This window comes from Sus scrofa, chromosome 8, assembly GCF_054392235.1.
Source record: "Sus scrofa isolate SSC_HxYL_T2T_F1_AM1 chromosome 8, Sscrofa_HxYL_maternal_Yorkshire_Landrace_v2.0, whole genome shotgun sequence".
In the NCBI taxonomy this organism is placed as follows: Eukaryota; Metazoa; Chordata; class Mammalia; order Artiodactyla; family Suidae; genus Sus; species Sus scrofa.
Window position 1 is genome coordinate 141628860 of NC_139390.1, and position 24638 is coordinate 141653497.

At 46.8% G+C, this 24638-nt stretch overlaps 1 protein-coding gene and 2 long non-coding RNA genes across 7 annotated transcripts in view; 2 read left to right on the forward strand and 1 right to left on the reverse strand.

Annotated features, from left to right (window-relative positions):
• The window catches only part of LOC100524999 (placenta-specific gene 8 protein), an 82765-nt gene that overhangs the window by 48490 nt on the left and 9637 nt on the right, over positions 1–24638 (forward strand). For 2 of the 5 annotated variants that reach the window (XM_084973708.1, XM_084973710.1), the window contains exon 1: positions 8502–8564. The exons of 2 other annotated variants lie outside the window; for them this stretch is intronic. The gene's annotated coding sequence lies outside the window, so the exon portion shown is untranslated. Of the gene's footprint in view, positions 1–8501; positions 8565–13349; positions 13670–24638 lie in introns of those variants that run through there. One more of the 5 variants, XM_084973709.1, reaches the window with a different exon arrangement.
• LOC110262194 (uncharacterized) lies at positions 633–22756 on the reverse strand. Its single transcript, XR_014813491.1, has 3 exons — positions 22600–22756; positions 10770–11011; positions 633–5444 (listed from the first exon to the last, which is right to left on the reverse strand). It is a non-coding gene; the product is annotated as an uncharacterized LOC110262194 (long non-coding RNA).
• On the forward strand, positions 2410–8638 carry LOC146401100 (uncharacterized). The gene is made up of 2 exons (XR_014813484.1): positions 2410–2628; positions 4568–8638. It is a non-coding gene; the product is annotated as an uncharacterized LOC146401100 (long non-coding RNA).

Genomic DNA, 24638 nt, shown 5'->3' on the forward strand with positions numbered 1-24638 from the left:
GTTGGTGAAAACATTTAAGATCTAGTCTCTTAGCAACGTTCAAGGATATAATTCAGTGTTATTAACAGTGCTTGGGTTTTGAACAAAAGTTTAGTAACTGGAAACTTCTCTAGCAACGACTGCAGACCTGTGGGGTAGAATACACACGCGTGGCTTTCTGTGATAAGGTTTTTCAGCTCCATTCAAGTTACTCTGCTGGATTCACATGCCTTTTGTCTTCTTGCTTCACGGGGCAAGGGGACCTAGAGCCAAACCCCTAACAGAAATAGCAAGGGTTTCAGTATTTACAGTTCCCTCCTTTAGAAACCCAGAGACTATTTTTTTTTCATCTTTTTTTTTATTACTCAAATGAATTGATCACATCTGTAGTTGTATAAGGATCATCACAATCCAATTTCACAGGATTTCCATCCCACAACCCAAGCACATCCTCCCACCCCCCAAACCTTTCTCCTCCGGAGACCCTAAATTTTTCAATGTCTGTGAGTCAGCATCTGTTCTGCAAAGAAGTTCCATCTGTCCTTTTTTCAGATTCCACATGTCAGTGAAAGCATTGGATGTTGGTGTCTCATTGTATGGCTGACTTCACTTAGCATGATAATTTCTAGGTCCATTCATGCTGCAAAGAATGCTGGTATTTCGTTCCCTTTAATGGCTGAGTAATATTCCATTGTGTATATGTACCACATCTTCTTGATCCACTCCTCTGTCAGTGGATATTTAGGTTGTTTCCATGTCTTGGCTACTGCAAATAGTGCTGCAATGAACATTGGAGTGTATATGTCTTTGCGAGTCGTGCTTTTCTCTGGGTAGATGCCCAGGAGTGGGATTGCTGGATCCAATGGTAGTTCTATGTTTAGTTTTCTGAGGAATCTCCACACTGCTTTCCACAGTGGTTGCACCAATTTACAATCCCACCAACAGTGTCATAGGGTTCCTTTTTCTCCACAGCCTCTCCTACACTTACTGTTTGTAGACTTTTGGATGATGGCCATTCTGGCTGGTGTAAGGTTGTCCCTCAGAGTGGTTTTGATTTGCATGTCTCTACTAATGAGTGATGTTGAACATCCTTTCATGTGTTTCTCGGCCATCTGTATGTCTTCTTTGGAGAACTGTCTGTTTAGATCTTGTGCCCATTTTTTGATAGGCTTGTTTGTTTTTTTGGTATGGAGCTGCAGAACGTGTTTATAGATTTTGGAGATTAGTCCCTTGTCAGTTGATTCACTTGCAAAGATTTTCTCCCATTCTGTGGGTTGTCTTTTCGTTTTGTTTATGGTTTCCTTTGCTGTTCAGAAACTTTGAAGTTTGATTAGGTCCCATTTGTTTATTTTTGTTTTTATTGTCATACTCTGACAGGTGGATCTGAGAAGATGTTGCTGTCGTTTATGTCAGAGAGGGTTTGGCCTGTGTTTTCCTCTAGGAGTTTGGTAGTGTCTGGTCTTATATCTAGGTCTTTAATCCATTTTGAGTTTATTTTTGTGTATGGTGTTAGAGAGTGTTCTAATTTCATTCTTTTCCATGTGGCTGTCCAGCTTTCCCAACACCACTTATTGAACAAGCTGTCCTTTCTCCCTTGTATATTCTTGCCTCCTTTGTCATAGATGAGTTGGACCCAGAGACTATTTTTATCCAACACCTTTGCCGCTTGTCATTTAAACCTCTGTTGAAACGGCAGCAACCTTCTAGTCACAGCAGAGTAGAGTCAATCTGGGGCTTCTTCGAATTCCTCCTCAATTTTGCTTCGTAAAGCATTCAGCATCGCAGCCCCACCTCTTTTCCAAAAATCTCTCTACGGCTTTGTGGTTTTCTGTTTTTCCTGCTCCCTCGGGTCTCCTGGCTTCCCCCTCGATTCACCAGCGACTGTTTCTGGAGAGACTGCAGTGTCCCCGGTAGCACGCTCCCAGCAGGGAGCAAAATGGATGTGGAGCCCGCTCCCCTGGGGTGCCCCCGAGAGCAGAGGCGAGTGCAGATCAAATCAACACAGTAACAAGTGTGGGCTTGCCATGACAGCTGCGACGGTGGCACTGGGCCACGGGCACATCAGGGAAGGCCCTGGGGCTGAGATCTGAAGGACGAGGTAAGAGGTGAGGCTGGCACCCAATGTTGGAGCCCAGGCAGCTCCATCTTCACCAAAATCCCTGATCTGCATAGTGCCTGCTGGCCGCCAGCCACCTCCACACACACGGCGCACATCACACTGATGTTCCATGGAGGGGGGCACTGCAGCTCTTCGGGAACTGAGGACGCAAGGTCAGAGCCCTCAAGTGGTGCGGCCAGAATCACGTGGTCAGTCAGTAGCGCCACTGGACCAACCCCAGGTTCCCAAGCTGAAGTTCTGGGAATACGTCTTCTCTTCCTTGGTGACGTATTCACTCACGCACGTGACCTCAGCAGAACGTTCTCGGACCCACTTCTCTGGTCCCACCTTCTCTTCCGACACATGTTTCCCATTAGCGGCTGAGTATTTCTTCTTGGGCATCCCAGTAATGTCACTCAAACGAAATACCAAAAATGATTCCCCTTCTACAAAAAACCAGTCTCGCTTTTAAAGTTTCTTACATTGGCTCTAATAACAAGTGTTCTGCCAGCAGCTTGGATTCATCCTCTTCTTCTTTGCCTTGGATTCTGGTGAGTCGCCCGGTCCTGCGAGGGTGTGTAGCTAACTTCCTCAGCACGGGAATTCTTGGAGCCTTAGAGGCAAACTAAAACTCAGCTGTGAGGCCGCCTGGCCCTAAAGTCTTCTCCCCACTGACCTCCAAGCACCGTACGCTCAGTCTTTTTGCTTTTTCCCTCTCTTCCTGGCTCTGTTATAGTTTGTATTTTGCCAGGAAATCACACATTTCCTGTAGGCTTTCATAGTCATTGCTGTAGAGTTGCCTGTAGTGTGTCTCAAATTCTGAAATTTCTCGCATACCAGGGTTATGACTCTTTTTTCATTCCTAACCTCTACTGCTTTTTTCTCTCTCCCTATTTAGCTTGCAAGTTTTTTTTTTTTTTTTTGGTCTGTTTCATATGAATATATAGTTTATTAGTCTAGTCAATAAACTTTTGGACTTTTTGGAATTATTTTCAATAGATGTTGCCTTACTTATTCTTCTTACTATTGTATCCTTTCTATTATTTTTTCTATATCATTAATTTCACCTTTCACCTTTATTGAGTTCTTTTTCTAAACTTTTAGGAAGAACATTTGGTTCCTTTATTTCTTTTGGTTTTACTTCTAAATCGCGAAGGCATTTTGGAGTTCTAAACATTCCTCTTAGCGCTGTTTTCAGGGTCCTATGAATCTCAGTAGAATTAAATTCCTTTCCACTGGTTTCTAGAGAGTTATGCGTCCCCTTTTATTTCCACTTTGATCCAAGACTTAGCAAGGAGTTTTCCCCTTAATTTTTAACTATTGATAATTTTTTTTTGGCCTTTTTGCCTTTTCTAGGGCCGCTCCCACGGCACATGGAGGTTCCCAGGCCAGGGGTCCAATTGGAGCTGTAGCCACAGCCCTACACCACAGCCACGGCAACGCGGGATCCAAGCTGGGTCTGCGACCTACACCACAGCTCACGCAATGCTGGATCCTTAACCCACTGAGCAAGGCCAGGAATTGAACCTGCAACCTCATGGTTCCTAGTCAGATTTGTTAACCACTGCACCACGACAGGAACTCCGATAATTTTTTTATATATAATGATTTTTATTTTTTTCCATTGTAGCTGGTTTACAGGGTTCTGTCAATTTTCTACTGTACAGCAAAGTGACCCAGTAGAAAATTTCTCACATTATCAACTATTGGTAATTTTTAAGTTGCCTTTTCTTTTTTTTCTTTTTATGGCCACACCTACCATATGTGGATTTTTCCAGGTCAGGGATCCAACCTGCGATGCAGTTGAGGCAACACGAGATCCTTAACCTGCCTCACCACAACAGAACTTCCTATAATTTTTCATTTTTATGAAAAAAAAATTTTCTTTATTTGTAGGATGGAAGAAGCCCTTATATGTACTATATTTTACTTGGTATAACAATAGTCTGATCATCTGAATAATGTTTTGACCAGTAAAACACTGTATTACTGTGTTGGACTGAGTGATTTTTTTTCTCCAGTTTTACTGAGATAAGATTGACAAACAACACTGGATAAGTTGAAGGCCTACAGCATAAGGAGTCACTTTTTGACTACTAATTCTGGCTAATTGTGAGAGGTATTTTGAATTCTCTCATTATAACGCTGTACGTTTTCCTTGCCTAAATGTATTTAGCCTCTAAGTTCTTTGCTGTCTACTTTTAGACGGTTACATCTTTCTTATTTGCGTTGTTTTTCACTCTATAAGGATGTTCTCCATACTCTAAGTGCTTTTAGCCTGCAGAGTTTTCATTGTCATTTGCCCAGTAGTTCTCTGCTATCATTTTATTTTCAGCTTTTTATTATCATCTTGTTCCAAGGGTCAATCAAGATGTCCAAGGAGCCGCACATGCACACTGATGCTTTTCTCGCCCGTCAAACTTTAGCTCTCTGATACTGACCGCATCATTTCCCCCCAAAGCCTTTCCTCTTCTTTATTTTCTCTCTCAGTTGTGACGGAGAGCTCTTGTGTCGCTGTCTGTTCTCAAGAGAGTATCGATATCCTTTCGCTGGGCTGTTCCCCACCCCCACCCCCACCCCCCCAGCCCCGGAGTTCTGGAATCCACTTCTGCGTGCCCACCTCCGGATGGGCATGTGACTTCAGCCTGGACAATTAGGCATCGCCCTCTTCCAGCCTCAGGAGCCCAGAACGAACGCACTGCAACTCGAACCGCCAAGACGGTGGCTGTCTTCCAGAAGCGGCACTTCTCTGTGCTTCGGATCCCCCGCAGGTTACTGTCAGGAGCACCGACTTCGAAACCAGACCACTGGCACTCAGATCCCGCTCTGTCTCTCCTTTGCAACTTTGGGCTAGTACTTAATCTGCCTCAGTTTTCCTACCTGTGTCACTCTTATGGAAATTGCAAGTGTCAGTACCTGCCGAAAGGAAGAGCGGTTGCCTAGGATGGAAGCAAAGGTGGCTATGAATGTTATTGTTATTTACCTATTTATTGCACCGGATCTGGGAGGACAAGCCTGGCGCTACAGGGCACGTGAAGTCTGAGACGGTGAGGCATCAGCATGAAGCAGAGCAGAGCCAAGAGGAGGCGGACGTGGGCCCTGGCCATGGGTTGGGCCCTGGAGCGAGTTGGCCCCAAAGCCAGTTGTACCCAGGGTTTTTCAGACATGAGGCAATAAACCCCTTTTTTTGCCTAATGTTCTGTGACTCGAGTCAGAAAGTGTCTTCAATGATAGCGCCAAGCAGCGTCCCAGGCTAGCAACGTGGGACCCATTTCAGTTTTCCCCCCATGGTCCGCATTCCACATGGCAAGTCTGAAGATTTCGCTTCCTCAATTTCTTTTCATTATGAGTCCTTTTTTCCACTTCCCTAACCCAAGGGAGAAAAGAAAAAAAAAGCAACATTTGCTGAGTGGCTATTATGTACTTCTATCCTGCTCACACATGTGGACTTTTTAACCCTGACAGTCACCCTAGGAGGAATTTGAAGCACAGAGATGGTAACTAGTCCAGAAGAAGAGATGTAACTAACTAGTCCAAGGTCACGCAGTGAGCCAGTGGTGATTCCAAGTCCAGAGGCCACAGGTGGCCCTGCTATGCCATCCTGGCTGGCATATGAGAGACGTTTACTCAATGGCTAACCCCAAAAGTGGTATCTCCAAAACTCACTCCCGGCAGTACCCATGTGACACAGGCCAGTGGCTACTTAGTCCTCTTTGAAAATGGCAAGGACCCTCTAAAGCAGTCTGGTCAGTATCAGGAGTCACACACACCCAACCTGAACGCTTTTCTCAAGAAACTGGTCAACAACCACTAAATCTACCCATTCTCAGCCCCAACGCTTGTGGCACCTGTTTGCAAAGAAAAGAGTATTACTAGCTAGGTTGTGGCCGTGCCACGTCTTTCAATCATGAAAAGACAAACAAATGGCCTGATGATTTTCCCAGCTCCAGTGTACACACACACACACACAGCAGTGTGCCAGTCTGTCTCCTTAAAGATATAGCTCTTCTTGGGGTCGTCCCTGAGTGGTCCTATAAAGCTCTTCCTGCCACCTAAAGGGCTCCCCTCGTAGTCCACTGGAAAGCACACAGCTTCTTCTAGAGAGCCCCCCTTTCAGTTCTTCAAAGCGCTGAGCTCACGCCGGGACTTTGCTCTCTGCAGGGAGGCCCATCCTCCACCCCGTCCCCACTCGGCCGCCCGGCTCTTCCCCGGTGCCTGCTCCAGGGAGGCCTTTCCTGCCAGCCCTGCCCAAGGTCGGTCTCTCCTTCCCGCCACCCTCTTCTTCCGAATCTCAGCCCTTTGATGACTTTCTTCGAAACCCTTAACACAGCAGGCAACTGTTTCGTCACTGCTGTGTTGACTTGGGGTTTGTGTTTGCATGAGTTTTCTTTTGTCCTCTCCTTTACTGGGACGAAATCGCGTAGGCATCATGACCGCAGGAAACCTGTTTGTCGCCATCGTCCCCTAGCACCTCGCACAGGCCTGATGTACGGCGAGTGCTCAGTAGGGATAGGTTTGTTGAGTGAATGAAGGAAAGAACCAGAGACGGGAACATGGGAGGTGCTGACCTCACTCCCATCCTAGGTGACCCGGTGGCCCTTGAGAATGCTGGACTGGTGTAAGTGGATGGAAGTCCCCAAACCTTGGATCCTTCTCCATTTGACAGAATTCGCTTGATCTCTGAATGACTCTTCCTAGACTTGTGCGACCGGCTTAGACCATAACTCTAAAGACGTTTTTATAGGATCCCGCAAATCCCTGAGTTTCCTCTCATGCCTTCGGGCCCAGCTTTAAAAGCATGCTAATGACAGGGACCGCCACCTGTCCTTCAGAGGGCTCAGCGTCCAGCTGCAGAATGAGGCAGGTGAGAGGGGACGGGACGCAGAAGACTCTGCTGTGAGCCCCAAGGGAAGCCCGTCCCAGAGGACTCTGGAAGGACCGAAGACAGAGCCTCATCCTGGGGAAGAGCAGGGCTGACAGCGAGGCAGAGCACGACTCTGTCGCCCATCCTGCATGGGTCCAGGCGCTCTGTGACATCTCATTCAGCCCTCACCACGGTCCCCAGAGGCCGGGGCTGTCCCTGCCATTTTGGAGTTGAGAATCGGGAGGGAAAACATGGGCTTCTGTGCTGATAAGCCTGGGTTCAAACGTCCCCCTCCCAGACTAGCTGCTGTAGAGCTCTGGGCTCTGTTCCTTTATTTTTATTATGTGCATATTGACATGTAGGGTTGCTATGAATATCACATGGTGAATTTGTATGCTGATGCATGTATCAAAACGAGTTTGCGCTCAACAAATACTAGACGTACAGCAAATCACAGCCTCTTTTTTTTTTTTTTTTTTTTTTTTTTTGGCCACCCCGCCGCATATGGTATTTGGTATTCCTGGGCCTGGGATCTGATGCTGAACCCACTATGCCGGGCTGGGGATCGAACCCACGTCCCAGTGCTCCCAAGAGGCCGTCGATCCCATTGTGCCACAGCTTTAGTGAGGTGACTCATTCAGGTTTTCTGTTTAGACACCAAGTGAAAGAAAATATGATTTGTCAGAGTCACACCGAGAGGAATGAAGGACATTTTAACCTGTGCTAAACTAACAATTTTTTAATCAGCAACCCGGAAACAATCGAGGTTTTTTTGTACAAAGTGTTGTGTACCTCTGTGCCCACCTGCTGATTCATGACGTGACTCATCCCCTCTGCCATCCCTCTGCCCAGCCCCTAAGAACTGCCGTTCCTGTTGGAGTTTCTGTTCAAGCCATCCTTTTGAGCAGCCATCCACCCCTGCTCAAGCCCTCTGCATCCATTTTTCTCCATAAAGCTGCCCCTTCAGTGGCTCCCTGATGACAGGCTTGCCCTCGAGAATCCAGGCTCTTCCCTGGCACCAGACAGATGGCTCTAAAATGCCACTGACTGTCCCACTCTGCCCCTACCCTTCCATACAGCCCCTTGTCTCCACCGTACAGCTCTTTGGCTTAGATTATGAACTGTTTCAGCAACCTGACAAGAAGGAAAGTCGAATATGTCTTTAGCATTTCTGAGACCTAAGACCAGCTGCCCAGTTCATGTTGTTAAACATGTTTCAAGACCCATAAATGCCTTTATGAAGTAAATGAATTAGAGAAATCCTAAATAAATTAAGCCTTGGACCTTCATAAAATGTGTTGTTGCCCAGTCATAAATAAATATTGCTGTCTAAGGGAACAGGTTGTCAGGCAAATGTCACATAAAATAAATGGAACGAGATAAAATCCAGTGCCCACTTTCTTAAACAGAGGAACAAGGACTCCCACCCCACCCCACCTCTGCTAGTAAAGGCGGCCCCGGCTTGAGTGTTTTTTTTTTTTCCTCCAGTCCCACCTCCTGCCTTTCCACACCCCCAACCCCACCCTTGGTATTACAGCCCTAGGCTGCAGGATCAAAACCAGAGTGCCCAAGGCTTCTCCTGGTGGACCTGAGCTGCTGTCCTCTGTAGTTTACCTCCGTGTGGTAAGTATTTTTGCAATAATTTCAGTGTTGTAAACCTCTTGTCTCTCTTTCATCCTCTTTCAAAAGAAGAAAAATTATTTAAAAAATCAAAAATTATGGAGCCAGTGAAATCTTCCATGTAACTAACATAAGGCAGAATGAATAGTAGGTATGAATCATTTGCCTCAGTGAATTTTCACTAAGTTAAAATCCACATGTCTCCAACATGTATTTGTCTTTTCAATTAAATTTGAGAGTGGGGATTCTGAAGAGCCTGTGTATATCATCTTTCTTTAAAAATGAAGATACATTTTTCTAAGAGAAAAAAGTGTCCTTAATCATGAAAGAAATGATCGTATCCTCAAGACTCATGTATTTGAACAGAATCTTCTAAATTCCTTCTAGGAAATTTCTCTTATTTTGCATTTGCTTTCAAGATTTGCTATTGGAATTACTTTTCCTAGCTGGGGGCAGGGCGGGGCGGAGAATACATGTCTGCTTCTGTCCCTTCGAGGTTTATTGTTATTTTATGGTCCGAAGTTAATGCTGTTTTAATATAGCAAAAAACGATCTCTTGAAATCATCACAGACTGGTCGCTCGTTGCCTTTCCTGACGTGCATCCCTGTTATTAGCGAATATTACCAAGGCGCGTCTCAGTATTTTCACTGTTGAGGCCATGATTAGCTTCTCTCTCTTGCATGATTTAAAGAAAGGAGGAAACAAGAAGCCTTTTTTTCCTCTCTCTTACTTCCAGGTCCCTAAGGCAAAGGCATTCCTTAAAGATGGTTGATAAAAGGCAAGTGGGGGTTGGGAAGTAGCATTTCTGACGCCTAGATGGATATCTAGCCTGGAGATGCTGAAATTGTGTGTGTGAGGCTTACAATGTCTATGCTCATACATTTGTTCTTTCATTGATTTTTCAAAAGTACGTCTTGAACGTCTGCGCTGCTCCAGGCGCTGTGTCAGGGTAAAAAGATAAGAGGCCAGTCCCGGTGGAGCCCAGACCCTGGGAGAGGCAAGGGGCCTGGAAACAGCTGATCAGGGCCAGACAGGCATCTCGAGAGGCCTGGGACGCAGGGAACTGTGTGGGGTGCTGCCCTTGTACCCCCTGCGTGTGTAAAGGGGTGGGGCCTAAATAGTTTTCCAAAGTTTTCCCTCTTTTATTTCACTTTATTGCCCCTGAGGATGTGCTTAGTTCACCTCTGGACAGGTGAGCAACCCGAAGATGCGCCTTGCACCAGCCTTGAGTATATTAGCCACACGCGGAGGAAGCCTGGAGCACTGAGCCGGCCTGGCTGGTTAGCCATCGGCTTCACCGAGAAATTGGCACTGCAGGCTACCTGGGCACTCATTTAGGTTGGGTGGGGACAGGAGGTGAAAATGGAGACATACACATGTGAATTTAATGGCCGCCCCCTTCGCACATAGATTATGCTCTAGGAAAATACATCCGTAGGCTTTTGGGAGAAAGAAATATTTTATTTGATTTTATTTTATTATGGCCACACCTGCGGCATATGGAGGTTCCCAGGCTAGGGGCCGAATCGGAGCTACAGCCGCTGGCCTACACCACAGCCACAGCAATGCAGGATCTGAGCCGCATCTGAGACCTACACCACAGCTCACACCAGATCCTTAACCCACTGAGCGAGGCCAGGGATCGAACCTGTGTCCTCATGGGTCCTCGTCAGGTTTGTTCACCACTGAGCCATGAAGGGAACGCCAAGAAATATTTTATAAACAAGTGTTTGTATAGGCTGCTGCCTTTTTCTTAAAGTAAATGTATCAACACAGGTGTTTCATAGCCACCAGGTAATTTCCACTGAAGTTTTGAGATCCATGTATCCTGACCAGAGCACTCACAAATGGCTTTGTCATCTTCTTAGAAAGCATTGGAGAGATGGGACTTGCTCAAGTTACAGAGTCCCGACACCCCCCAAATCACCCTTCTGTAACATTGGACCTTTGATTCATGACTAAGAACCAGCACCAGTTTAACCCTCTTTACCTCCGTCACCCGTACACTTTGTTGGCTCTGGGTGGGGGCGTGGACCTTTCTCCTCACCCCTGCTGCCAGTAAAACAAAAGCTAAAATCACTTAACAAGGGTGATGTCTACCAAAACAGTTTTTTAAAAAGATCAACCCAGTCCCTTCAGGACGTTTGTGCTGAGGTGGGCACAGGTATTAGCAGCCTTGGCTCACCAGGTAAGTCATCTCCACCCACCTGATTCAAAGGACCTCGATTCCAGTTCAGATCTGAGTCGAAGCAAGATGTAAACGTCAGTGCTCGCCTTCATGGGTCTTCGGGTTCTTTTAGCCATGACGTTAATTCCGAGGCACTTACAGGATTAGTGCACTGCTACGGGGAGACACTAGACGGCCGAGCCTGGGTGGAGCCAAGGCTTCTGCAAGTCGAGGAGCTGTGTTACTTCTTCTTTTGGAGGGATTCCTCCCGCTGAGTTCCTCCTGGGGACAAAGAGTCCCAAGAAAGATGTGAAGAGAGGAACATGGAGAATAAAGCCAAGACATGAGTCTGGGGGAAAAAAGAATCTGACTTAGGTGAGGGTTCTCATGAGAGCTGCACTAGAACTGGGGCTTCCAAGGTAACACAAAGATGTGTTCACTCAGCCAGTGAGACGGAAATAAGCTGTGAGGTGAGCTCGAAGGACTCAAACTCTTCCTTGGACAGACTCCTGCTGCTTTCCACCAACTCGAGTCATGGCAGGGTCTTACCTGATTAAACGGTGATTCTGAGCTAGAGCACCATGATTGCATCCCCCGAAGATGAGGGCCTGCTCCCCAGTTATGACAGAGGGGAAGGAGCCGTCTCTTCACTGCAGAAGGGGTTTGACTGCCACCTTTGGGAATATCCTCATTAGGGCGTGTTCCCGCGCACAAAATTATTTGTATTGGAGTCGGTGGAAGGACATTCATCACAAATGTCAATAGCGCTTGGCCGTGTATGGAGGCAGAGCAAACTTTTCGACATTTTTGTGATTTTTAGATTTGTCTTCATTGATCATATTATTTGAGCGAAGTTTTAAAGTGTACACATGTTCGGGGTAAAAATGAAGTGGTGGGGAGATCTGAAATTTGAGGGTAGATGGGTGTTTTGTTTTTGTGTGAAAGACGCAAGCGCCCTGCTTCAGTACCCCGACCATTTTGGATAGACTTCATTTGATACAGTGACTGCCAAAGCCACACGCACCTTGGGATCACCTGGGCAGCCTTAAAAACATCAATTCCAAGGCCACTGACCCCCTCCACAGACCAATGTGCCGGAATCAGAAAAGAGCCAAGTGGATGGTATTTTTAAAAGGTCATCTCTTTATATAATCTAAGGTTCCATATTGTAATTTCTTTGTCTCACAGGCCTGACCAGGAAGCAACATTACTTAAAATTAGGCGCCAAGAGCCTAATTTTATTGCTTTTTTTTTTTTTTTTTAATCGTCACAGTGGGTGGGTTTTGGTAACACCCGATATAAAAGTTTTCCAGGTTCTATGATGTAGAACTTTGGGACTCTGACGGGCCATGTAGTCACAAAACAATCAGTGTATTTTAAATGGATCATTTAAATACAAGTTGTAGCCTGTGTTGGCCAATTCTCCTTTCTAAACTTCCCCACTGGGAGTTCCCGTAGTGGAGCAGTGGTTAACGAATCCGACTAGGAACCATGAGGTTGTGGGTTCGGTCCCTGCCCTTGCTCAGTGGGTTAACAGATCCGGCGTTGCCGTGAGCTGTGGTGTAGGTTGCAGACGCGGCTCAGATCCTGCATTGCTGTGGCTCTGGCGTAGGCCAGTGGCTACAGCTCCGATTAGACCCCTAGCCTGGGAACCTCCATATGCCGCGGAAGCGGCCCAAAGAAACAGCAAAAAGACAAAAAAATAAAAAATAAAAAATAAATAAACTTCCCCACTGGTGGGAGATCCCATCGTGACTCAACAGTTAACAAACCCGACTAGAATCCATGAGGACTCGGGTTTGATCCCTGACCTCGCTCAGTGGGTTAAGGATCCGACGGCGCCATGAGCGTGGTGTAGGCTGGCGGCTATAGCTCTGACTGGACCCTTAGCCTGGGAACCTCCATATGCCACGGGTGCAGCCCTAAAAGGACCAAAGACAAATATATACCTATGGTTTTTAATCTTGAATCATCCCAGAGTATCAGAGAGGTAACTAATTCATATGGGATCATTTTCTCTTCTCAGTGATTGCTTTCAGGGATTCCACCGCAGCGTGGTGCTGTGACCCTTTATCAGGGAATCAGTTCAGGAAAGTCGTCTTTCTGTTTACAGTGGAGATAATGATAAAAGCTTTAGACACTGCGTGTCACATATTATTTCCTTTTCAGGGAGGCTGATAAGACATTTCTCCAGATCTCAGTCTGCTTTTGTTTTATGGATATAATTAATTTGCTAGATGTTTGTGTTCCCTCTTCGCTTTGCCTGGCAGGAGGCTCAGAGTCTAATGTGCAGCCCATGTCAGGCACCATACAGGAACCTTAGAGTAAGAGCTAAATTTGCTCCAGGCTTTATTTGCGCCTAGTTTCTTCATTGTTGTATCTTGTTATGTATATAAGCTTGTAAACTGCTCAAATCTTCGTACAAACAAGAATCCGAATTTCTCAGCCTCACTAGCAGGCCAAGTAATTCCTTGTTGGTGGGGATGGGGTGGTGGGAGGGGCGAGAAGGGACGGGGAGGGGCACCCCTGGCCTCTATCTACTAGAACACCAGTAGCAGTTATCCTCCCACCCTGACACGTGACAACCAGAATGTCACCGGACGTTGCCCAGTGTCCCCTTAGAGCAAAATCGCCCCTGACTGAAACACTGGTACAAGGAAATAAATGAACTGCTATTGAGCATGTAGGGAGGAAAAGCGTTTCTCAACCCTTTCGGGACCCCCGGCTGGGTCTGAAAATAACTTGAGACAATTTGACGGGGGAAACACATGCAAGTTTTATTCCGTTCTTAACATGTCCACGGGAACTTTCAGACGAGAGTTAAAGACCCAGAGAAGCGACCCGAGCAGGAGGCTTGTCGACGTTTAAGACAAAACAATGAATTTGTGAAGCGTGGACAAGACAAGGGGGCCAGCTCCAGGGGTACTGAATGGTGAAAAGGTAACGAAGGGGGTTATTCTTGGCCCTGAACTCCGTCTCTGGGAGGCCAGCGTGTCTGCTGGCCTCCTGGTACAGGAGGGTACCTTTCACATGAGAGACTTATCTCCGGCTTTCGGGGGAGACGGGCGAAGGGAGGCACCTTCCCGCTTGTGCCATGTTCTCAAACTCCTTCAGCTTAAGATATCCGACGTGCCATAGTGTAGGGCAGCGGGTCCTGACCCCCTCAGGCACCTAGTATTTTCAAGGCTCTAAGGAGGCACTGTCTTTGGTGGACACAAGGATCACGGGAGCCCAGTGACCGCCCTCAGAAATGCCTGCAAACAAGCCCCCTGCCAAAAGGAAGAAAATGTGAGTTCTCAGAAGGCACAGAATTAGACAGATCTCGTATCTGAAGCCAGTATAGCTTCTTGTAACTTTCTTTCTTAATGACCCTGGGACGAAGGAAGGGAAGAGCCTATCATTGTCATTTAGAGAAAAGTCACAGAAGTCGCCACGTTTCGATGCTCTGGTTAGAGCCCCATGTTCTGACCCCCAAGTCCAGTGGGCTCTTCACCATCCAAGTGCTGAGCAAGTGCAAAGGAGGGAGAGAGGCAGACCCAACTTGGAGGGTTAGGAGTCGCTTCGTGGAGGAGGCGGCATCTGGGAGGAGATGCTGACAGGAAGGTAGAGGACGCGGAGACGAGAACACCTAGCAGGAAGAGTAGAGAAGGAAAGCCGGCAGAGGGGGGCAGAATCTGGCCGGACTGGACGTGGGAAAGAAACGGTCATGGGGAGTGTCTGGCCTGGCGCAGTGGTTAACGAATCCAACTAGGAACCACGAGGTCGCAGGTTCGATCCCCGGCCTTGCTCAGTGGGTTAAGGATCCTGAGTTGCTGTGGCTGTGGTGTAGGCCAGTGGCTACAGCTCTAATTCCACCCCTGGCCTGGGAACCTCCGTATGCCACAGGTGAGGCCCCAAAAAGCAAAAAAAAAAAAAAAAAGAAAGAAAGAAAGAAAAAGTCATGGAAGGATTGGGAAAACCAGGTTGGGCGGGGGGTCTTCATGCTGTGAAGAGCCTCCAGGGGCAGGCTCACAGGGTTTGGGTACGAAAAGGTTTCCCTAGAACCATGTGTACCTGACACCACTTAACAAATTATAAAAGTAGCGAAGAAGCTTAAGGACCGAGGTCCCCAGAGAGAGTAGCAATGGCACAGTGACAGAGGAGGTGAGGGGGGAACCAATTTGTGGGGTGTTCCTTACCCCCACCCTCTCCCCAAATTAACCGTTGGCATGAGCCAAGTCCCCTCACTGTCCGATGAAAGGAGCATAGCTGCTGTCCTGGTGTCAGAAACGTTCCCAGTCTGGCCCTTTCAAAAATACAAGAGTGCCCCGAATTGGAGCACCATCGGGTGTGAGCAGCATTTTAACCATGAGGGGACATGTTTCCGAGTGGCATTTTTAATAGAAATGATTTAGCTTCACTTAGAAAATGCATAATCATTTTAACATTTCCTTACAGCTGGGAGTTTTCATTGTTTTGGCTAAAATTCCAGAAATGACATAAACGGTGGTACCTGAGGCAGAATCCCGCAGATAGAGACAACGCCGGATTCTGTATCAGATCCGGTTCCTGACTCCAGGCACAGACTCAGACCCAGGACTAAACGGCAGGCCTGCTGTGAAGTGTCTGGGTGCTGGACGAGGTCAGGAAAATTCCGTGAGAGGTGCGGGGTCAAGGCTGCCGGAGGATGGAAGCCAGTTACTGGTGCGTGACTAGTCTTTCTTCACTCCCGGTCCGTTTCCTCAGCTACGCCCTGGCATAGGGCTTTCCTAGGTTGGGCAGGAAGCTGTCCTCCCACCCCCAGCTAGTGACCAGAGGGCTTTTCTTCGTAGAAATGATTTAGTTTAAATTTGGAAATGCCATACCTTCAACTATACAGCATCCTTTTTTTTTTTTTTTTTTTTTTTTTTTTTTTGGCTGTGTCTGAGACATACACAAGTTTCCAGGGATTGAACCATGCCATAGCAGTAGCCAGGGCTACATCAGGGACAACACCAGATCCTTAACCCACTGAGCCACCAGGGAACTCCCCAAATCATTTTTTAATTTCCTGATAACTGAGAGTTTTCATCGTTTTGGCTAAAATTTCAGAAATGGCATTGCTGGAGAGGAAAAGTAGTTTTACCCTTCTGTGTCCTCAACTGGGACCCCTGTAAAAAAAGATAATTAAGAAGCGAAAAACAGAAAAGTTTTAACATTCATATCTTATATACATAAGAGCTATCCAGGGATCCGTGCAACTCTCAGAGGTGGCTTAGAACTCAGGCTTCAATACCATCTTCAGCTAAAAGCAAAAGCGAAGGTGGGGGAGGCAGGCTCTGGGAAGGTGAGGTTGGTTATGGAGAAAGGTGCCCTCTCCTTTGAAGAGTTTCTTGTGATTCAGTGTCATCCGTTTTTTCCCTCTGTAGGAATGACACCCTTACAAATGGCGATTTCCTTTATAAGTATACATTTCCCATAAAGGATGACTTAGACTGTTTTCTGGGCTTCTCCCCTGTCTGCTGTTTCTCAAAACAGTCCGCTCAGAATAACTGTTCTCTTAAGGAGGCCTATTTTGGGGATGGCATTTTCTGGTCTATGACAGCTGGTCTAAGCGGGACGCGGAAGCTGCAGAATGCTGCTTGAGACAGGTGCTGCGAATGGAGAGGGTCAACCTGCTGCAGAGGCAGAGGCAGACCTGGACTAGAAGACCGGCCTGCTGTGGGGAGTTGGGGGCTGCACAAGCTCAAAGCGATAAAAAGCAGGACTTTCTCAACTGGCCTAATTTCACTTTCTTGTTCTAGAAATGGGTTGCATGCAACCCGTGGAGTTACTTGGTAGGAAGCTGAAAGCCAGAAGGAGGTGGACAGAGGAGAAAGGGGGGAATGGAGATGGAGGGAATAAAGAAGCCTGGGAGCCCAAGCGAGTGGGCGTCGGCGGTCCTGCCCGACCCCATCAGGGTAGCTCAGACTGGCTGAGAGAAATAGAGCCCGTGCAGGACCGGGCCAGTCAATGAAACGCCTTCCAGGAGGCAGAGGACTTGGTGGCCTGGAAGAGCCCTGACTTTGGCCTGAGCTTGCCTGGCTTTGATCCAGGCTGAGCTGCTTCACTTCTCCAAGTATCAGATATCGAAATAGGAAGCAAGATTGTTACAGGACTAGAATCCAAGAGTGGTGTACAAGATTGCTCAACACAGAAACTGGCAATAGAAACTGCTCAAGAAATTTCAGTTTTCCTTCCTTTATCCGTGAATAAACAATGGTGTGTTCCCACAAGAGAAGCTCTTATAGAATTTAGACAGAAATCAAATAAAGCATTGCCACCTTCAGTGTCCTCTGGGACACTGGGGTGGGGGGAGGGTGGGAAGAAGGGCCTCCCTCAAAACCTAGGAGAGCCCCTTGATTTTGCGTCCTCCCCCCACTTCCCATGCCTGTCTATGTGGGGAGCAGCAACTGCCCCCACATTTGTGTTATCTAATACCAAAAGTCATTTTCCCCAAGCCTCCAGATGAGATACAGGATGTGCCCAGTTAAATCTGAATTTCAAGTTAGGAACAAATAATTTTCTAGTGTAAGTATGTCTCAAATATTGCTTGGGACATAATTACTCAGATTTAATATCCTGTATTTTCCCCTAAATGTTAACAATTCTATGTAATCATTTAACCATAATTTCTGTTTTTCCTCAATTTTAAACCTAGGCTCCTGCTTCCCAGATTCTTTAGCAACCTATGAGTAAAAAGAAAGACAGAGACTTTACCAGGTATTAGCTAGTTTGTGGAGCGTCTGGAGCGCTTATACATTACTGATGGAGGGTCAGCAGTATCACCGCCTCGAAATTCTGTTTACACTACGTACTAATCCCAGGACCCAGCGATTCCACTCCTGGGTACAGACGTAAAGGAAATACACTCACGGTCCATCTAAAGATATGTGCAAGAATGCTCATAGCAGCGCTGTACCATAGACAGTACAGAGGTGGCAGGGACAGATACATTGTGGGGTATCCACGCAATGGAATATTACAAGACAATGAGAATGAATGAGTGATTGGTGCACACAATGTGGTTGAATTCAAAATCATAAATTTGAGCAAAAGAAGCCAGGAACAGAAGAATAAATAGTGTACACAATTCAATAGACGTTAGGCTCAAGCACCAGCAAAAGGAGCCTCTGGTGTTAGAAGACAGGGTCTCAGTTGCCTCTAGGTGGAGGGTTCGACTCCCTGTGAGAGTAAAGAGGGCTTCTGGAGAGGTGTACTGCCTTAATTCTTGAATCAAGAAGTAGTTACAAGAATTGTTCACTTGGTGAAAATTCACCGATCATGCTTTACAATTTCTGCACTGTGTATATATTGCATTTCAATTAAAAGTTCATTCAGGAGTTCCCACTGTGGTGGAGTGGGTTAAGAACCCGACTGCAACGATTCAGGTCACTGTGGAGGCACAGGTTAAATCCTTGGCCCGGCACCGTGGGTTAAAGTACTCAGCATTGCTCCAGCTTTGGTGTAGGTTGAAGCCACAGGTAAGATTCCATCCCTGGCCTGGGAACTTCCATATGCTGTAGGTATAGTTATTAAAAAAAAAAAAAAAAAAAAGAATTTAGTTTAAAGAAAAAAAAAAAAACAGTAGAACTAGAGAGGTTAAACTGTCAACTGAGGAACAATAAGCAGAAGGAAGAGAGGAGGCAAGTCTGGGGGCAGAGGGATCCCGGCAGGACTTGCCACACAAAAGAGGCATTTCAGAATGGGATGTGAGCAAATCTGCTGGGGGGACCGGAGTCGAGTCACAGTCCCAAGTTCCAGCACTTGCCCTGGGAACAGTGGTGAGCTCCGAGGTACGTGTTAGGTGTCCTTCCTCACAAGGGGGGTGGCCTGTCGAGCCTCCTGCAGACAGGACACCTGCACCTGCTGGAAACCACCCTAGCCAGTCTTCAGGATCCCTCCTGATGCTCCTGTGGCGGCTGCTAGTGATGCCTAAACCACGGTTTCTCAGCACAACACACACGGGTGATAGAAAATCCTTTTCTTGGAGCTCCCATCGTGGCGGAGTGGTTAACCATGAGGTTGCGGGTTCGATCCCTGGCCTTGCTCAGTGGGTTAAGGATCTGGGCTTGCCGTGAGCTGTGGTGTAGGTCGCAGATGCGGCTCGGATCCTGCGTGGCTGTGGCTGTGGTGTAGGCCGGCAGCTACAGCTCCAATTGGACCCCTAGCCTGGGAACCTCCGTATGCCGCGGGAGTGGCCCTAGAAAAGGCAAAAAAAGAAAAGAAAAAAAGAAAATTCTTTTCTAAGAAAAAAGTCCTTTGCTTTTTAGGATGTTTAGAAACATCCTTGGCTTCCACCCACTAGGTAGTCCTCACCCTCAGTTATGACAGCCAAGAATGTCTCCAGACATTGTCAAATGTCCTTAGGAGGTGAAATAATCTCTGGTTGAGAACCAGTTCTCTAAACATGTATTGTGGAACTCCAGGGCAGGTTGTTTTTTTCCACTGGTTTCAAGATACTAAAAATACATACATGAGGAAGTTCCCATCGTGGCTCAGTGATTAACGAACCTGACTAGCATCCATGAGGACACGGGTTTGATCCCGGGACTCGCTCAGTGGGTTAAGGATCCAGCGTAGCCGTGAACTGTGGTGCAGGTCGCAGACACAGCTCGGATCCCCCCTTGCCGTGGCTGTGGTGTAGGCTGGCAGCTCCGATTGGACCCCTAGCCTGGGAACCTCCACATGCCACAGGTGTGGCCCTAAAAAGACAAAAGATGGGGGGGAAAAAAGCCCGGTATACATGCGTATGTACAAAGAAAGCAACTGGTCCCAAACTGTCCATCTCCCTGCAGTCCCAAAATTTAGCTGCAAAGGGAGACTCTTATTCCTGAGCAGGGCTTGCTCCTGGAAGCTGGCCGAGACTTACAGTCCCTTACTGGGAGAGCTCACGGAAAGAATGAAGGCTTTGATGTCCAATCCCAGCCCTGCCACTCTGTCACTTTGGACATGCGGCTTATTTTCTGTTTCTCTCCCTTTCTTCTGTAGCCTTGTGGGAGAAATACCCACATCTTACAAGTTCTATATGTTCTTTTATTTAACTAACATTCGTGAAGTACCTGCCCTCTGCCAGGAACCACTCGAAGGGCTTTTCCAATGTTAACTCCTTGAATCCCCCTGACACCTTGGTAAGCAAGGTCCTGTTAGCATCCCCATTTCACAAAGGAGCAAACTGAGGCACATAGAGGAGAAGCACTGGCCCAAAGTCCAGGAGCCAGAGCCTAGGACCAGACCACCTGATCGTGCTGTTTGGTCCACTTTCTCATCTTTTGGCTCCTGTAACATTTCCTGGGAGGTGTTTGCCATGTCTTTTTTTCCCAGAGAGACTAGGAAGAAGATGCGGGGCCAGCACCCAGTCTTTGAGCTGAGTCCCATCTTCTCATCTATAAATTAAAGAGGTTGGGAGTTCCCGTTGTGGTGCAGTGGTTAACGAATCCGACTAGGAACCATGAGGTTGCGGGTTCTGTCCCTGCCCTTGCTCAGTGGGTTAACGATCCGGCGTTGCCGTGAGCTGTGGTGTAGGTTGCAGACGCGGCTCGGATCCCGAGTTGCTGTGGCTCTGGCGTAGGCCGGTGGCTATAGCTCCGATTCAACCCCTAGCCTGGGAACCTCCATATGCCGCGGGAGCGGCCCAAGAAATAGCAACAACAACAACAAAAGACAAAAAGACAAAGAAGAAAAAAAAAAAAATTAAAGAGGTTGGGCCATGATTTTTCCTTGGCCTTGGCACTGGATCCTTCATCCACTGAGTGAGGCCAGGGATCAAACCCGCAACCTCATGGCTCCTGGTGAAATTTGTTCCCCCTGAGCCACAACAGAAACTCCTCTTTGCCTTGATATTGTCAACAGTTTTGTCAGCTGTACTTCCCTGCGCGCTCTGGCCCACTGTGGCTATTAAATAGGAACCACTGTTAACTAGAGAGGAGGCGTGAAAAGCATGAGTCTATAGAAATGTAATCCATTGTCGTGTTGGCAACACATCACCCTCAGCTTTCTTCCATCACCTTCGACTCTCTCTCAAGCATATGGTGATTTGCAGTTTTCAAAATGTCTTCACATATCTGATCTGATTTGAGCGTCTCAATTCTAGCAATGACTAAAGTCTAAGTCTTCTGATTCCTAACCCGATGGTCAGCTTATCACCACAGGGCCGGGAGCTCTGTTTCCAGGCGCCTTTCCATTCTAGACCCTGAAATCATGCCTGGGCCCTACTACTTAGTATTTAGTTTGAAATACACAGTGCACTGTGCATGGTGACCCACAGGGAACACCGCGGCTCACAGACATACAGGCTCATCACACGAACACCAGAACCCAAGGAGAAAAGGCACGTTATGCATATTTTAAAGATGTTAACATTGAGGCTCAGAGAAGTTAGTTTACTTGTCCAAGGATACACAGAGGGGGGCAAATAGATTTGAATCCAGGCTCATCTGTCTCCACAGTTCCTAATCACAGTCCAGAGTCTGGCCAGGTAAGGTGTGGGCCAGACACCAGCAGCCTTGGCACCACCTACAGGCTTATTAAAAAGGCAAGTCTCGGGCCCACTCAGGTCAGGACACGCTTTCTAAAAGGGCACCTGGGAGAGCCCTGTGTGCGTGACCATTTCCTGTCGGCGTAGATGGCCACGATATATATAAGTATAAGATTTATAAATAAACACATATGCATAGCCACACACACACATATATCTTAGAGTGTTTTTAAAGCATGCTTTAAAAAATTCTGCTTTAATCGCTTCTCGGCCTTTTGGCTAAGATCAAGTGTAAAAAATTCTACTCTAAGAAAGGGAATTTAGGGATTTTAAAGCAAGTGGCCTGAATCCCTGTGTTCGATTGGGAATTGAATTAATCGAATTAGTAGATGCACAATACCAACTAGGATAGAGAGGATTTGCCTATATAGCAGTGGCAGCATATGTCCATTCCAAGATTGATATCTGAACTTATTTTTGAAACTTACTGGTATCTTTTTTCACGTCAAACACAGAAAATGTTCTCCTTACTTTAAGCTACTCGATACAAAAAATATGTGTCCAGTGCCATTCGAAGAGTCATGGAACTCTAGGAGAATATTTAAGGTGTAGTCTTTGCCCTGGAGTAATCTTTAGCTTTGGGGTCTCTTAGGAAGAACTTCAGCATAGTTTTCCTTTTTGATATATTGACTATACAGATTTTGATTGGCCATGCTGATTTTTCCCTTAAAGTATTGTTTCTGTTAAAGAGCAGTTTTCTGTCAAGATAGAGTCTCTCTTTATTAGTACACACACAGCCTGTGTATTTTAACTAGACTGATTTTCCTTGTATGCATTTTCTAAAGTAATGGATGATTGGCCTTGAGGCCAGGGATACAGCCGTAACATTCAGAGCTGAGCCACACATTTCCCTGTTCAATTGATTCTTATTTGTAACGATTTCTCCGATAGTAGATGGAGGTCACATGATGTGCCAACGGTAGTAGCATCCTGCACCTTGTCCTGGGAAGGATGCTAAGAGATGTCCAGGGGGGATATTCTGGGATCTATTAGCAATGTCTGGAGTTCCCTTCATGGCTCAATGGTAACAACCCGACTAATATCCATGAGGTTGCAGGTTCGATCCCTGGCCTCACTCCGTGGGTTAAGAATCTGGCGTTGTTGTGAGCTGTGGTACAGGTCACAGATGAGACTCGGATCTGGTGTTGCTGTGGCTGTGGTGTAGGCCAGCAAATGTAGCTCTGATTGGACCCCTAGCCTGGGAACTCCTATATGCTGCCAGAGCGGCCCTAAAAAGACCAAAAAATAAAATAAAATAAAATAAAAAATAAATCATGTCTGCTACTGTTGTGGGAAGGCGACCTTGAGGTACCCCAGCCATGCATCGCATCCCTACCTGCAGCTCTGCTTCTGGTTCTGGACTGTTCCGCATGCTCCACACTCTTGCTCCCCTAAGATTCTCTTCACACTGGCCACTGCCGAGACGGTCCGCTGTCTCTGCCCGGGCAGGGATCCCACGTCCTTCAATCCATCACCCTCAGCGTCTCCAGAATGAATGATAATTCTATTTCTGTTACTTTGAGGGGGGGGAAGCAAAAAACAAAACACTTGTTCCCAGATCACATGTTTGGACTTCTCCAGCTCAGGGTCCTGGGCCAAAGAAATGAGCAGAACAGACTTGTTTTGATTGAAATTAAACACCACCACTTCCTCTGCAAATTACGCCTGTCCTTCCAGGGCGAAGCAAGTGTCTCTGCAGTTTTGGGTCTTTTATTTTCCTACTGGAGATGTTGTAAAACCACCTGATGTGTTTTCCTCTTAGTTTCTCCTCCTTATTCAAAGTCCTGTTAAATCCTCTCTGGCTTTGTAACGATACCTAATACCCCAAATGAAGCCAGGCTTGCTGGATAAAAAGATTTTGAATAAATTATGCTTTTCTCTTCTTGTCCTCTTTTGATTTGGTACTCAGAGGAATCAGTGGCTGGGGAAGGACTCAAGTAAATACAATTTAGATTTAAAAGCAGCCCGATTAGGCAGTAATACAGCTGTGGTTCCCTTCACCACTCTTACTTTTTTATCAACCCCTCTCCCTTAAGAAGCAGTTGACTCCTTATTAAACATACAGATTCTCCAATCCCTTTGCAGACCTTTGAAATGAAATCCAAATTTCCAAAGAGGTCTCATTCTTTTTAAAAATGTATTTCATTTTAGGTGATTTACGATGTTGTATGCGTTTCTACTCTACAACACAATGATTCAGTTATAGAGCTATATCTTTTTTTTAATTTTATGGCTGCATCCATGGCATATGGAAGGTCCTGGGCCAGGAATTGAAAATCCAAGCCACAGCTGCAACCCGTGCCACAGCTGTTGGAACTGCAGATCCTTTAACCCATTGTGCCAGAGATCGAGTGCACCTCTGCAGAGACCCATGTCTCTACAGTCAGATTCTTAACCCACTGCACCATGGCAGGGAGTCTGTATCTATCGTTCTTGTTTTGTTTTGTTTTGTTTGCTTTTGCATTTTTTTTTTTTTAGGGCCACACCTGTGGCATATGGAGATTCCCAGGCTAGGGGTCCAATCAGAGCTGTAGCCACTGGCCTATGCCACAGCCATAGCCACATCAGATCCTAGCCGTGTCCGAGACGTACACCACAGCTCACGGCAGCACTGGCTCCTTAACCCACTGAACGAGGCCAGGGATCAAACCCACGTCCTCATGGATGCTAGTCAGGTTCGTTAACTGCTGAGACATGATAGTGGCTATCGTTCTTTTTTTTTTTTTTTTTTTTTTTTTTTTTTTTTTGTCTTTTTGCTGCTGTTGTTGTTGTTGCTATTTCTTGGGCCGCTCCCGCGGCACATGGAGGTTCCCAGGCTAGGGGCTGAATCGGAGCTGTAGCCACCGGCCTACGCCAGAGCCCAGCAACGCGGGATCCGAGCCGCGTCTGCAACCTACACCACAGCTCACAGCAACGCCGGATCGTTAACCCACTGAGCAAGGACAGGGACCGAACCCGCAACCCCATGGTTCCTAGTCGGATTCATTAACCACTGCGTGGCTATCGTTCTTAAAAACCCCATCAAGTGATTCCTACCTCCACTAAAGTTTAAAAAATAAAAGGAAAATTTGCGGGAGTTCCCACTGTGGCTCAGTGCTAACAAACCCAACTAGTGTCCATTAGGATGCGGATTCCATCCCTGGCCTCCTTCAGTGGGTTAAGGATCAGGCGTGGCCAGGAGCTGTGGCGTAGGTCACAGATGTGGCTCAGATCTGGCGTTGCTGTGGCTGTGGTGTAGGCTGGCAGCTGCGGCTCCAATTCGACCCCTGGCCTGGGAACATCCATATGCCACAGGTGCGGCCCTAAAAAGCAAAAAAAAAATTTTTTTAATTTTTAAAAAAAGATGATTTGTCAGTTATAAGCAAGTTTTCTATT